Genomic DNA, 15,395 nt, shown 5'->3' with positions numbered 1-15,395 from the left:
AATTTAATATCTGAAAAGAAACATGACCTTAATATTTAAAGTTTTAAATGAATCTTTTGACTTTCGTAGATAGACCCATTCAAACCAGCACCTTCTTTCACCCCCCTGTTTCACGAAAACACGGTAAAATAATAATAATAATAATAATAATAATAATAATAATAATAATAATAATAATAATAATAATATTTGTTACGGGGATACCCGTGGAGCAGAAAGAGGTTAAAGATGGTGCGGGCTTGAATGGGTCTAACTACTATATCATGGATTGATTTAAAACTTTAACCAAGGTTATATTTCTTTTAGAACTTCAAATTTAACAATTTTTCATAACAATGAAACATCAGGTACAATGACAATCTTGAAACAAGTCTAGAAATATCCAAGATTAGTGAACTTTAAAGATCCTGGGCTTCAAGTCCCTCGCTTTACAATTTCTGAGCTCCCAGCTCAAATTTACAAAAGAGCACAAATTTATTCAAGGGAAGAAATCCCCTAATTCATGGAGCACTTGCTGCCAAAATACAACTTCTAGCCTTCTAGAGGCACTCGTTGATCTTACCAAAACTTTGAAAAAGAGCTAACAGGCTCTCAGTTTTCCAAGCCTATTCAAGGCAACAGCAACTTATAATCACTGGCCTCTCAAGGCACAACTTACAATTTGAAAAATGATTTTATACAGGGGTATTTAATACTCAACCTACGGGGTCTTCATGGAAAAGAACAGGTTAAATAACTGGCCCAAACACAAAAGGAATGGAGGCATACACTGCGCTCCAAGACAATGAAAACTTAAAAACCTAAAGGGCTCTAGGCCGATGAAACAGGGGCTATTCCAAAACTACTGAGGTGACTCGTATAGATATTACTTTGCCACATTACAGAATGAAAACACTTACAAAACGTAGTCACCTCAAACCAAGATGAAGGGGAAGCTCGAGAGGGTAATTCACTCTCTATCCCAGATTTACAATTAAAGGGTTTACGAAGTTTTTGCATTAGCCGAAAGATGGTTTACATTTTAGAAAAGTAGGTTACATAGTTAAAGATTCAGACCTTTCCCTCGGATTAAACTGCGGAGGTAGCAAGAAAGAATAAAGTTATGTGGCCATTACCTTTTAGATGTTCTAGCTGCCGACGAAAGAGGCCGCCCGCCTCCTGTTTAACACACACACTCAGAAAGGTGACGATTAATTGGCCAAGAAACGTGAAAAGCCGTAGTTTATAAATCCTCAGGGAAGGTTCGAGATCATTCAAGACTAAACTAGCCACACCCTCTCAATTTTCTTGCTTGAGTTCAAAAGTAACACTCAAAATCGAACAAGAGGCCTTTAATAGGTTTAAAATTAATTACAGAAAATTTTTATTGGCCAGATTCAAAACTGGAGGAAATAATAAGGAAGTATTGCCAACCCAAAAATAAATGAACATAGATCAGTTATGGAAAACCTAGGAATACAAAACTTCTTTAAGTTATAAGTTCTTTCATATTGCACCAGGGTGCATGATCGTAGTTTTAGTAGTTTCCACTTTTGTTCGATAGAGTTCATTAAGGCGCTTATTTTGAATGCGCGGCGTTGAGGTGTACCTTCCAGTACAACAATAACAATAACAACAACAACAACAACAATAATAATAATAATAATAATAATAATTTCGTGTGGCTATTCCAAGCCGAGTGCAGCCCTTGTAAGGCAGACCCTCCGACGAGGGTGGGCGGCATCTGCCATGCGTAGGTAACTGCATGTTACTGTGGTGGAGGATAGTGTTATGTGTGGTGTGTGAGTTGCAGGGATGTTGGAGACGGCACAAACACCCAGCCCCCGGGCCATTGGAATTAACCAATGAAGGTTAAAATCCCCGACCCGGCCGCGATTCAAACCCGGGACCCTCTGTTAATAATAATAATAATAATAATAATAATAATAATAATAATAACAACAACAATAATAATAATACATGCTTAATCCTCAGTCACACTTCTTTATACAGGGTACGGGATGAGGTGAGATGAAAATATATGACATGTTTTACGGCTGGATGCTCTTCCTGACGCCAATTACAGTCGAGAAGCTAACGAAGATAAATGGTGGCGAATAAAATTGGGTATGGAGATAGAAAGAATACACTGTGGTCTGTGAATACGAACTGTGATGGCATTTGCCTGGAAGTGATCATGGAAAATCAGAGAAAACCATTCTCAGGACACCCGACGGTGGAGTTCGAACCCACGTGTCTCCAGAATGCACAGCTTTGTTACATAGCTGCAGCGCCTTAACAGTTGCAGCCGCTCCACTCCGTAATAATAATAATAATAATAATAATAATAATAATAATAATAATAATAATAATAATAATAATAATAATAATAATAATAATAATGTTTGCTTAACGTCCTTTAAGCTTCCTGTCTGGATCAGTGATATAATTTCGGCCTCCTGAGGCCATGATTGTCGAATTCAACCTCTGGCAGAGATAAACAGTTTTTTGAAGGATGGAGAAAATACTTTCGTCATAGTAGGTAGTAAAAATTCCCTGCTGGCATATTTGATGTTTAGCCAACAAAATTAATTAGATCTCATCCTTAAATCGCCTAAGAAACAACTTGTTTACTCTGTATCTTATGGTAAGGCAGGGAATTCTATTACTAATTGCTTAAACTATTTCACTGCTGTCATCAAACGATAATTTATCATAAAGCCTGCCTCCAATTCATGTCCCTCATTCTCAGCATATCATCCTTACAGTATAATTAATGTATTTATCGAAGTGTACTCTCCCATCTTTCCACCCCATTTCCTGTAGTGTTTTTATGTCATCTTTGTACCTCTACTTCTGATACTAGAACTCTGGTCATTCCTGGTTGACATATACTTTTTAACATTCCATGTTCCAATTTGTAGTCCAAGACGCTCCCTAGTCTTCTTACGTCGTATTCATCCGTTCACCCGAGGCTTAATTGTAAGTTCGTTACCAGTCTCAATTTTATCTAGGGGATGGCAACCCATGACAACCCTCCTGCTCTATCCAGGCTTGGGACTGGCAATTAGGCACGCTGTACTTATTTGGTGGAGTTCGAGGTAAGACATTTCATGTTATAATTATACTTTTAATTAACATTTATTGGAAGTTCATTTTCCTGACACTCTACTCCGTAATAATAATAATAATAATAATAATAATAATAATAATAATAATAATAATAATAATAATAATAATAATAATAATAATGTTTGTTTACCGTCCTTTAAGCTCACTCTCTGGATCAGTGATAAAATTTCGTTCTCCTGGTGCCATGATCGCGGTCATATTTTTCGGGTGGAGAAAATCCTTTCGTCATTGTAGATCGTAAAAAATCCCTGCTCGCATATTTAATGTTTACTCAACAAAGTGAATTAGAGCTCATCCTTAGATCGCCTAAGAAACATATGGTTTACTCTGTATCTTACGGTAATTTGCGCATTCAAAATAAAATCTCCACCGGCATCGTCAAGATTAAAGCTTATTGTTAAAAATTACGCCATCTTGTTTGTAGGTAAAGTAATATCTGGAAATCATCTACTTAATACATAATTTTTGACGAAATTAAACTTCATTCCTTACGAATATTTTACGACGTATCCAGAAAAATAATCAAGTAATTTTCACTTCACCAGAAGGGAGCTCTGAAATGGTTATAGAGAACAGTTTGCCAGGTATCATTCTCTGATCAAAAATCGAATACTGTATCATTATTTCGTAGCCAGTGTAAATTAAATAAAGTATATTTTAGAAAAAAAATATTACTGTATAATAACATTCATATTTATACTATGTGTGCTGGTGGAACATCAAGCGTTCTCCATTTGTTGACCCCTGTGGGTGGGGGCGGTAGAATAACACCCACGGTATCCCCTGCCTGTCGTAAGAGGCGACTAAAAGGGGCCCCAGGGGCTCTGAACTTTGGAGCGTGGGCTGGCGACCACGGGGCCCTCAGCTGAGTCCTGGCATTGCTTCCACTTACTTGTGCCAGGCTCCTCACTTTCATCTATCCTATCTGACCTCTCTTGGCCAACTCTTGTTCTTTTCCGTCCCCGATGCTATTAGGTTTGCGAGGGCTAGGGAGTCTTTCATTTTCACGCCCTTCTTGGCCCTTGTCTTCATTTGGCCGATATCTTCATTTTTCGAAGTGTCGGACCCCTTCCATTTTTTCCTCCGATTAATGTTATATAGAGGATGATTGCCTAGTTGTACTTCCTCTTAAAACAATAATCACCACCCACCACCACCGATGGCACGAATGGACTCTGCCATTGTCTTAAGATTTGCCCTATGAAACGTCACTCCCATCATTCAAGAGAGCGAGATGTTATTCTTATTTATTTCATATGCTTATTCTTTCATATTGCTTCATTCTCTTAGGTCTTCTTATACCGCGTAAGTTGGTCATAACTTATCGCTGTCTTGAATTATGGGAACGACATTGGTCTGGATACGTTAGGTCCGGCTAGTGACAAAACCATTGGTCTGTGAACAAGCAAACCTTAGAAGCGGTTTTAGGCCTCTACTTCTTATTAATATTAAAAGTGGTGCAATCTATGCTTTAGAGTGTTCAGACCCGTATTTACCGCATCGCTACTCTGTGATCAAGCAAACGTGGCTCCGCAATTACTGCATCTCTACTTCTGAACTATTTCAACATGATATTTCTCTTTGGTGTTCATACAGTATATAATCTTGGCTGACGATGGCACCAATCCCCCTGTGGGTGGGGGCGGTAGAATAACACCCACAGTATCTCCTGCCTGTCGTAAGAGGGGACTAAAAGGGGCCTTAGGGGCTCTGAACTTTGGAGCGTGGGCTGGCGGCCACGGGACCCTCAGCTGAGTCCTGGCATTGCTTCCACTTACTTGTGCCAGGCTCGTCACTTTCATCTATCATATCTGACCTCTCTCGGTCAACACTTGTTCTTTTCCGACCCCGACGCTATTAGGTTTGCGAGGGCTAGGGAGCCTTTCATTTTCACGCCCTTCGTGGCCCTTGTCTTCCTTTGGCCGATATCTTCATTTTTTGAAGTGTCGGACCCCTTCCATATTTTCCCTCGGATTAGTGTTATATAGAGGATGATTGCCTAGTTGTACTTCCTCTTAAAACAATAATCACCACCACCACCTCTCAATTTGTTGTCTTATTTATCGTTTTTGTTTTCCTTCCTCTTATTTTTCAATTATTTGTAAATACTACTTTCTTGTTAATTCTTCATAAATTCTGCTCTTTATAATCAACATTATGTTCTACAAATTCCATCTGTAAATGGAGGATGTCTATGTTGGTGGCATATATTTAAATAAATAAATAAATAAATAAATAAATAAATAAATAAATAAATAAATAAATAAATAAATAAATAAATAAAGTGGCGTAGGAACTAAATAAAAGGTTAACTCCCACAGGACTCGAAACCGAGTTTCCCGCAATCCGAATGGGTATGTACACTCACTCCAACATGATACCCGGCACAGGATAAATATTGTGTGTGTGTGTGTGTGTGTGTGTGTGTGTGTGTGTGTGTGTGTGTGTGTGTGTGTGTGTGTGTGTGTGTGTTCTCCCGTTGTCATCAACTGGTGCCACATTAATCCAGTCTTCACCCGGCAGATGTCTTTAAACTGTATTCAGCGTCCCAGTGGAGTCGATTTGTTTCGACAGATTTGAATTCTCGTAGCATTCGAAGCACTATTGTACACTCTCATTGTAATGTGAATCATAGCAATGTGTTTTCTTTCAATTCTCGAGGCTGCGAATTTGACGAACATCAGAGATCATTAGCTACTGCTTGTACTTCCGAATGTCATCATAATTGTAAGAGACGAAACGAGATTCTTCTACATTTACTTCAGTAAAAGGAACTGTACGATTGCTTTATAACAGTAGTATAATACAGGGATTCTGCGGCCACCGCCACCGCAGGCTCCCAGAGGCCAGCTCCACCACCACCACAGCCAGAGGCCTCCCAGATGCCTCCTCCACCACCACCACAGCCAGAGGCCTCCCAGATGCCTCCTCCACCACCACCACAGCCAGAGGCCTCCTAGATGCCTCCTCCACCACCACCACAGCCTGAGGCCTCCCAGATGCCTCCTCCACCACCACCACAGCCAGAGGCCTCCCAGAGGTCTCCTCCACCACCCGCGGGAAATTTGAATTTGTAAACAAAGCCACGTGCTTTTTGACAGCTGTCATCGACAACAACGCATCGCTAACCTCAGTACTGCAATCTTGACGGGCCTAAACCTCAGTAGTACCAACTTAACCTAACTAGCGCGAGGTAAACAAAGCCACGTGTTTTTTGACAGCCACGTGCTTTTTGGTAGACAACAACGCATCGCTAACCTCAGTACTGCCATCTTGATGGGCCTAAACCTCAGTAGTACCAACTTAAAATAACTAGCGCGTGGTAAACAGAGCCACGTGTTTTTTTGACAGCTGTCATCCGCCATCTTTAAACCACAGAGCACTGTGCTGCCCTCTTTATCGCTGTAGATGTAAATTCGTCACCTGTCATCCGCAGTGCTGCCATCTTAACGGGCCTAAAACTTAGTGCTACCAACTTAACCTCACTAGCGCGAGATAAATAAATCCACGTGCTTTTTTGACAGCTGTCATCCGCCATCTTTAATCTATAGAGCACAGTGCTGCCCTCTTTAACTACTTACCTTTGAAATGTGGTGGCGGATAATTTGAAAAATGCTTTTTGACAGCAGCCATCTTTGAGCACCGTGCTGCCCTCTTTAGCTAGATACCTTTGAAATGTGGTGGCAGGCAATTCCACATGACAGCAGCCATCTTTAATCAAGAGAGCACCATGCTGCCCTCTATGTGGTGGCGGCAATTTGAAAGATTCTACATGCTCTTGTTTGGAAACAAACTCACGCGCTTTTTTGATAGCCGTCATCCGCCATCTTTAATCAACAGAGCACAGTGCTGCCCTCTTTTGTTTAAAATGTGGTGGCGGCAAATTCCACGTGCTCTTGTTTGGAAACAAAGCCATGTGCTTATTCGACAGCTGTCATCCGCCATCTTTAATCAACAGAGCACCGTGCTGCTATCATGCGGGTAATTTCTTCAGCTGTCATACGCCATCATTAATCCACAGAGCACCGTGCTGCACTCTATGTGGTGGCGGCAAATTCCACGTACTCTTGTTTGGAAACAAATTCTATGTGCTCTTCAGCTGTCATCCACCATCTTTAATCAAGAGAGCACCGTGCTGCCCTCTTTGTGGTGGCGGATAATTTGAAAAATTCTTTTTTGACAAGCAACCATCTTTAATCCAGAGAGAACAGTGCTGCCCTCTTTAGCTACTTACCTTTGAGGCGGTTAATTTGAAAAATTCTTTTCGACAAGCAGCCATCTTTAATCCAGAGAGAACAGTGCTGCCCTCTTTAGCTACTTACCTTAAAGGTGGTTAATTTGAAAAATTCTATTTAACAAGCTGCCATCTTTAATGAAAAGAGCATCGTGGTGCTATCTTGCGGGTAAATTTTACGTCACAGCTGTCATCCACCATCTTGCATTGCTAACCTTAGTGCTGCCCTCTTTAGCTACTTACCTTTGAAAAAAATCTATTTGACAAGCTGTCACCCGCCATCTTGCATCGCAAACCTCAGTGCTGCACTCTATGTAGTGGCGGATAATTTGAAAAAATCTTTATGACAAGCAGCCATCTTTAATCAACAGAGCACCGTGCTGCCATCTTTAGCTACCGCCATCTTACATCGCTTACCTCGCTGCTGCACTCTTTAGTTGAAATGTGGCGGCGGTAAATTCGAACTAGTCTAATCACGCATCGGGAAAGCTAGAGTAAGGACGTGCTGCAGTGATGACGTCATCATGCATGTTTAGACTTGTCCGTTCTCTTAAGAGTAAGTCGGTGTAAAGGTATGCAATTAGTATGCATCATAAAAACAAGAGTTTGCATGTGCTGCAGTGATGACGTTATTGTGCATGTTTAAACCCGTTCGTTGACTAAAAGCTTTAGTCTTCGAGAAACAGTGATAGAGAGTGGAGTGCAAACATGACGAAAACATTAATAGTTGATGTGCAAGGCTTTAAAGTAAACGGAAACAAATTTGTGTTTAAAGAGTTGGCTGTGTTAGATTGCAGTGTGTTGTGGGCACCAAAACTTGTTAGTTTAGTATTTAGTCCACCGTTCCCTTACTGTTTGCAAACAGATGAAGATAAAAATCAGACTCAGTGGATTGAAAACAATTTAGGTTTGAAGTGGGAAGAAAAAGGAATACCTTATCGTTTTCTACCTTTAATGATGAATGCACATTTGTCAAGAGCAGATCTTGTTCTTTTAAAGGATTGTGAAAAGAAAGAATGGTTGCGTGATTTTCTACCATCATCGTGTGAAGTTATCGACATGCATGAATTGGAGTGCCCATCATTTAAAACTCTTCCGAAAGAGCATAGTAGAGAAACAAGTAAACAGTCTTTACAACATGTATGCATGCTCTTTGATTGGTTGTGTTGCAGTGCATGTCGGGAAGTGAACAACATATGTAAACTGCAATGTCGAAATAACCTTAGTGTAAAAGAAACATTTGTAGAGTAAAGACATCATGTCATTTCTAACAGATACTAAGTGTAACGCAGTTGAAAAGGCGATCGTAAAGTTTTATGCATGCAAAAAGAAACTAAACACTTTTACTGAAGAAGAGTTAAATGCATTACCAAAGGCATTTTTGGTTAATGTAGCTGCGAATGCTGTAAAGAAGATTTGGGATAAGGTGCCTCGTGAGTGGACTCAAGATCCTGTTTTGTCAGAGCTTCAAACCTGTAGTTTACATCATGAACACGTGAGTTTAGGTAGAAGACCTTCTGTGAGACAGTGCCGTACATGTCAACTAATTAAACTGTATCACGGACCTAAAACTAACGAGTTGTCTTCGCTTATAAACACTTATCATGGCTGTGGAGAGAGTAAACAAGGAAAAGGTGAAGAAAAGTGCTGGGAGAAAGATGAGGAAGCATGTTGGGCGTGGACTCATCAATAGAGTGATTGATCTTCTTTTCTTCGTGCTTTATCTCCCCTGCGGCCCTAGAACACGTTCGCCTGACATGTAGTTACATGCTACCTGCATAGAGTATGTCTTGTAGCTGTTAAAATCTGCTTCGTAAAGTTATGCTGTGTGTGTGTGTGTGTGTTATTACCTAGTGCTTTAGCACTTGTCGTTGTTGGTGCAATAAAACGAAAACTGAGTGACAAAGACCGTAAAATAAACAAAGGATAAAAATGTATATATATATATATATATTCTAAAATAAATATGAATTGTCAAAACATATTACAGGTGTTGTTTAATCCTACAGCATGTCCTAGTGACTTAGAAGAAAGGAAACGTAGGGGATTAAAAGAAAACACACATAAGATTTAAAGTACATCCTCTTTATTAATCCATGAATTAAAGCTGTTATTAAAACCAAGCCATTTAACATATAGTTTATTGCCACGACGTCGAATAACACGTTCAACTAAATAGTGAACAGGATATTTTGTTTTCTGCAGTTCTTCGATGTAGAATCCTCCTTCAATAGGCTGTCCTCTGAGATCGCGAAGTAAATACGTAACTGGATTAGTAAGCTTAACACTTCTGATTTGAAAAATTTCAGTGCTCCATTTAGGTGTGTATCCTTTTGCAAAGATAGACTTGTGTTTGCTGATGCGAACAAAATCACCTTCTTTAAAGCGATGGCGACGTGGATCAGCTGTTTTAATTACAAGACGAATAGCATTTATACGAGGTGTATTCTTTGTAACAAGACGTGGCTTCGTTCCGATAGTGCGATGAGGTGTATCGTTGTAGGTAGATAAAAGTCTAGGTAGCAGATCAATCCAACGATATGAACCTTGCGCTGTAAATTCTCGCCACATCATTGTTTTGAGTGTACGATTAAAGCGTTCTACAACACTTGCCTTGAGATTGCTGAACGTAGAGTAGTGTTGAATGCCAAGTAACTTGAGGTAAGAAGAAAAATCCTTGTTGTAAAACTCTTTACCTTGATCAGTTTGAAGAAGCCTTGGGCAGCGTTTCGATTCTTCAACAATATGTTTAAATGCTTCTTTAACTTGAGCTGCTGTTTTCGAACGCACGGGTTGTGCAAAAGCAAACTTCGAGTACACACCGATAACAGTAAGTAGATACTTATACCCCTTATTACTAGAGGCATATGGAATCATTTCTACTAAGTCTGCTTGCCAGAGATCACCTTTTCCTCGTGTAATAACGCGTCTGCGACAGTAGGTGCGACGTGCTGGTTTATGTAACTCATGTGCGATGTTTACCTTTACAGGTGAGATCTTCTCTTGACGAGCCATTACAAAATAATACCGGCATAACGTAGTTCTCTTTCTATTTCTAGAATTTCTGATCCGTGACCAGTGTGACCAGCGTCTTGCGATGCTCTTAAAAGTTGTAATCGTTCAACGAGTAAGTTTGGGTCATTCCAGTATCTTACATCCACATACGGCAACAAAGGCTTGTAGATAACATCAAGACTACGTGCAGTCGGAAACAGCTTAGAAATAAACTCACGATACTTGTAACTCTTATTCGCATTTACAACTTCTGTTCTCTTGTAATTACGTCGTGTTGCATCAGTAGCAAAAAGTATTGCTTTATATTTTTTAAGATCATCTTGTAAAATTATATCCTTGTCAGGTATTCGTGAGAAAAGAAGTTCTAAGAGTCCTTTCGTAGGTTTATAGGTAAAACCTTTTACAATGAGTTTATTGTTATTAATCTTAACATTTGAATTTCCTATCCGGAAACAGTCATCTCCGTAGCGAATACCGTAGGTAGTGTCAGTTTGTCCTGTAAAAAGCTTTTCTATATAAGGTGCAAAGAGAGTTCCATAGGTATCTTGAATAAAAGTTCTAAACTGATTGCGATACTCTGGTGTAATCATAACCTCAGACAAAGATGGTAGATTTTGCGTCGATGTAGTAGGTGTTTCAGCAATAACATCTGTAGTTAAAAACTCAACACGCTTAGATGGTGATGCATCATTAAGTTCTTCTTCTTCTTCTTCTTCTTCTTCTTCCTTATCTTCCTCTTCTTGATCTACATCCTGCTTCTTCTCTTCCTTATCTTGTTCATGCTTTTCTTCTTCATGCTTCTCTTTATGATATGATGTTTGCATAGAAGCAAAACTTGAAGTAGACTGCGGTAATGAAATAGAATTAAAAATTTCTTTGAGTGGTGTACTTAGTTGTGTTTTTAAAAATAAATCCGTGTCTGCTTGAATACGTTTAAGCTCCTTAAATTTCCGTCGAATATTGTTTCGAGCTTGGATGATATGTTTTGTGATCTCCTTGCTAGATGTTAACATGATGATGGTTTTTAATCAAGTAGTTTCTGTAATTCTGTGTTAATGCATATAAAATGATCGAAACCCATGCGATATCGTCCATGCTGTACATCACTTTCTTTATCAATAACTAACAAGCTTTAACGGTGTAATGACCAACATTTAGCACACATACGTTTAAAGTCATCGAATGTCATATCAGTGTTAACATGATCGTTATACACATGTCTCATGTTGCGCTCATCTTGCCGAAAAAGCACAATTACATTTGCGTTGTCGCGTATCAACTGCTTAGGCACACGAGAATAGGTTTGGCACAAATAGATGCAATCAACATATTTATGCCGACCCATACTAAAGAATGCACGAATAACGTTTTGCTGTTCTGTTGCGACATCATCAAAGATCATAAGAGAATTAGGAAGCACATCGTCTGGTGATGGTACTTGCTCATGCGAATTAAATTTAAAATATCTTATTCCATCTTTAACTAGATCGTGCATTACAGTTTGTAGAATAGTATATGGCGGCTGATAGAGTGACTTTGCGAAAACGTAAATATTCTCGAAGCGTACACCATTTACAGAAGTAATAAGTGTGAGTAAAAGATTTGTTTTCCCGCATCCCGACGGGCCTGATATAATACATCGAACAGTAAAAGGAAACAACGTTCCATGACGTTTTCCTGTAGTTGTACTAGAACTAGGTAAGAGATGTGGTACAATGTCGGTAACAGGTAGCGCGTCTTGCTGCTTGATAATCATGATAACTGATTCATAAAGTATGTAATAGTAATATGTATATATTAAACGAAACAAGAGGTAACGGTTAGTTTATGATTTGCTCTTGACTAGTAAAGTCGTGTCCAGCATGGTAAAACAACGATATCCAAACGACATGAAGAATAAGAAGTAAAAACTGTTGGATGGAAAGATGTTATAAAGGCTGCGCAAAAAGCTATTCGAGGGGAATACAATCCTCGTGTAGCTATTACTAAAGCGTTACGCGCAGCAAGAGCGAGAGTTTCTCCAAAGTGCAGAGCAATATTTAGTAAACGTGCACGAATTATTACTGTACCAAAACGAGGAGGATTTCTTCCAGCGCTGTTTGCTGGCTTAGCAGCTTTAGGGTCATTGCTAGGTGGTGCTAGTGCTGTAGCGAGAACTGTCAAAGCTGTAGAAGAAGCGAAACAACAGTTGAAAGAGAGTGAACGTCATAACAAGACGATGGAAGCAATTGCGTTACGAGGCAAAGGTATGAACATGAAGCCAGCGCCATACAAGAAAGGGCTTGGTATCTACATTTCTCCAAAAAACGTCTACTGAATGCACTGCCATATCGAGCTCTAACGCATGATGAAGTTTTTACGTTTGCTAAACAACTAGGAATTCATTATTTTCGAGGAGTGTATATGCGCGATCAACTACCAGCACGCCCACGTGAACGTGAAAGTGCCGTAATTAACTTGGACGACAGTCGTGGACCTGGAACTCATTACGTTGCTTATGTAAAACGTAAATCTAAAGTATGGTATTTTGATAGCTATGGAGACTTACCTCCTCCTTTTGAGCTCATACGTTATTTCGGAAGCAGTGCGGACATTGTTTACAATAAAAACCGTGTGCAAAACTTTAATACACGCATGTGTCGACAATTATGTCTTATGTTCTTATATCAAACCCAGACAGTAGAGAAAGTGCATTAGTGTCTACGTGATGACGAACAGTGAAAGAACGTTTGCTGTACGTGGAGAAGGACCTGAAACAACCGTCTATTTTTATCCACCAATCGAACTTAGCTATCAGCCGCATAGTCTTGGACTAGTATCGTTTGAAAGCTACAATAAAATCTATAATGTGCGTGATGGTGTAAACAAGTTTTATTACGATGAGTATGTGCTAACACTACCCTCAGGTAGTTATACAGTAGACGATATTCACGACTATATTGAAAGTACGTTAATTGATCAGTTTGGGGAAGATAGTTTTAGTAATCATAATTACAAGTTCTCAATCACTATAAGCAACATTACACATAAATGTGTTATTGAATCATCATTTAAGATTGACTTCAAATCACAACCTGATTCGATTGGACCACTGCTTGGATTTTCATCGAGGGAGCTCCTACCGAACGTACGTTACGAGTCTGATCAACCTATAAAACTCTTCGATGATTATAATGTGAACATTACTTGTAATATTATTACAGACTTGAATAGTAATCTACAAACTTCGCACGTCCTGCACGACTTTATTGTTACAGAGGAACGTGGATATACTATTTGTGAGAAACCAGCAGTAGTTCTTTATCATCCTGTGTCTGTAAAACACATTAGCAACATTACTCTTAGACTTGTAAATAAACATAATCAGCTTATTCATTTAGATCAACACGCGTACGTAGCTTACAAACTACATCTTAAACCAGTATGAAAACCATCTATAAAACACGGTGTACATTCCGAAGACATACTACATGTGTGCAGAGACTTATCGAGTTAACAGATACCCATAAGCAGATACTCCAAGATTTAGGATATACACTACTACAACAGAATGGAAGAAATGCTAGACATTACGAATACAGTAGAAAGTCGTGAAGGTGTAGTACGAAGTGAGCTTCATTCCTATCAACCTTTTACGTTTGGATTAAATAACAATGATGAAATTCATTTTATTATTAATCAACAAGATGTTTACACCTTACCACACGAAAGCTATCTCTATATTGAAGGACGACTAGAAAAGTCTGATGGAAGTGGACCAAGCACTTCACAACTAAACAACCATGCTCTAGCTTTTCTCTTTTCTGAAGCGCGATATGAAGTAAATAATGTTGAAATAGATCGAACGAATAATGTTGGTATTACAAGTGCAATGAAACTCTACCCTTCTTTCTGTGATGAAGAAAGTAATCTTTTACGGATGGCTAGATGGTGTTCAAAAGCTACTAACAACTGGATGATTAATGAGGATGGAACTTTTACGGGTATGTTATCACTGAAATATATTTTTGATTCGCAGAAGACTTTACACGTATTATAATCAACGCAAAACAAGAGCTTATTCTAATCCGTGATCGAAGTGATTACAATTCTCTTAAAGCAGTAGAAACACCAGTAGAATCGAAAATAACTCTGCATCGTATACTGTGGCGGATTCCACATGTAACCTTATCTGATCGTGAAAAACTTCGATTTGCTCAAGATTGTAGAAAATAATACACCATTACCTATACGTTTTAGAAGTTGGGAGCTACATGAATATCCTGTGTTACCACCTACAAACAAGCATAGCTGGGCTGTTAAAACATCACGTTTTACTGAGAAGCCCTTGTACATTATTTTTGGATTTCAAACTAATCGTAAATTCAATCACGAAAAAGATAGCTCACTGTTTGATCACTGTAAATTAAGACACGTTAGACTATATCTCAACGGAATTACGTATCCCTACGAAAACATAGACATTAACTTTGAGAAAAATAAGTTTGGGATGCTCTATGATATGTTTTGTAAATTTCAATCATCGTATTATCAGAAAGAAGATCGTCCGCTATTTACACCTCAAGAATTTAAAAATAAAGCACCGATTGTAGTTATAGACTGCTCTTATCATGAAGAATCTATAAAAGAATCTCCAGTTGATATTCGTTTAGAATTTGAAACATATGAAAACATTCCTGCTAACACAGCAGCCAATTGTCTTATTATTCATATGAGTGATGTTACTTACCATCCGCTAACGAATATCGTTACGAGACTATAAACAAGAATAGATCTTTATCATTTTCATTAGTGTGTGCTTCGACATCGTACGCTATGGAACAAAACTGTAAATGTGCATGCTGTTTGCATGCTCATACGCAACATCTTATTTATCTTTCACGAGTGAGTGAGGCTATTAAGATGTTCTATAAACATAGATCGTCGATGCCGAAACATCTTATTCAATACTTACCACCAGGATTTTTATATACGTACGCTGCCTCTTACGTACATAATTTTTGGGACATCCTTCCTCTACACAGTAAGATGTCGA

The sequence above is a fragment of the Anabrus simplex genome, chromosome 4 (assembly GCF_040414725.1).
Source record: "Anabrus simplex isolate iqAnaSimp1 chromosome 4, ASM4041472v1, whole genome shotgun sequence".
In the NCBI taxonomy this organism is placed as follows: Eukaryota; Metazoa; Arthropoda; class Insecta; order Orthoptera; family Tettigoniidae; genus Anabrus; species Anabrus simplex.
The sequence above is the reverse complement of the archived record's forward strand: the minus strand, read 5'-3'. Positions refer to the sequence as shown.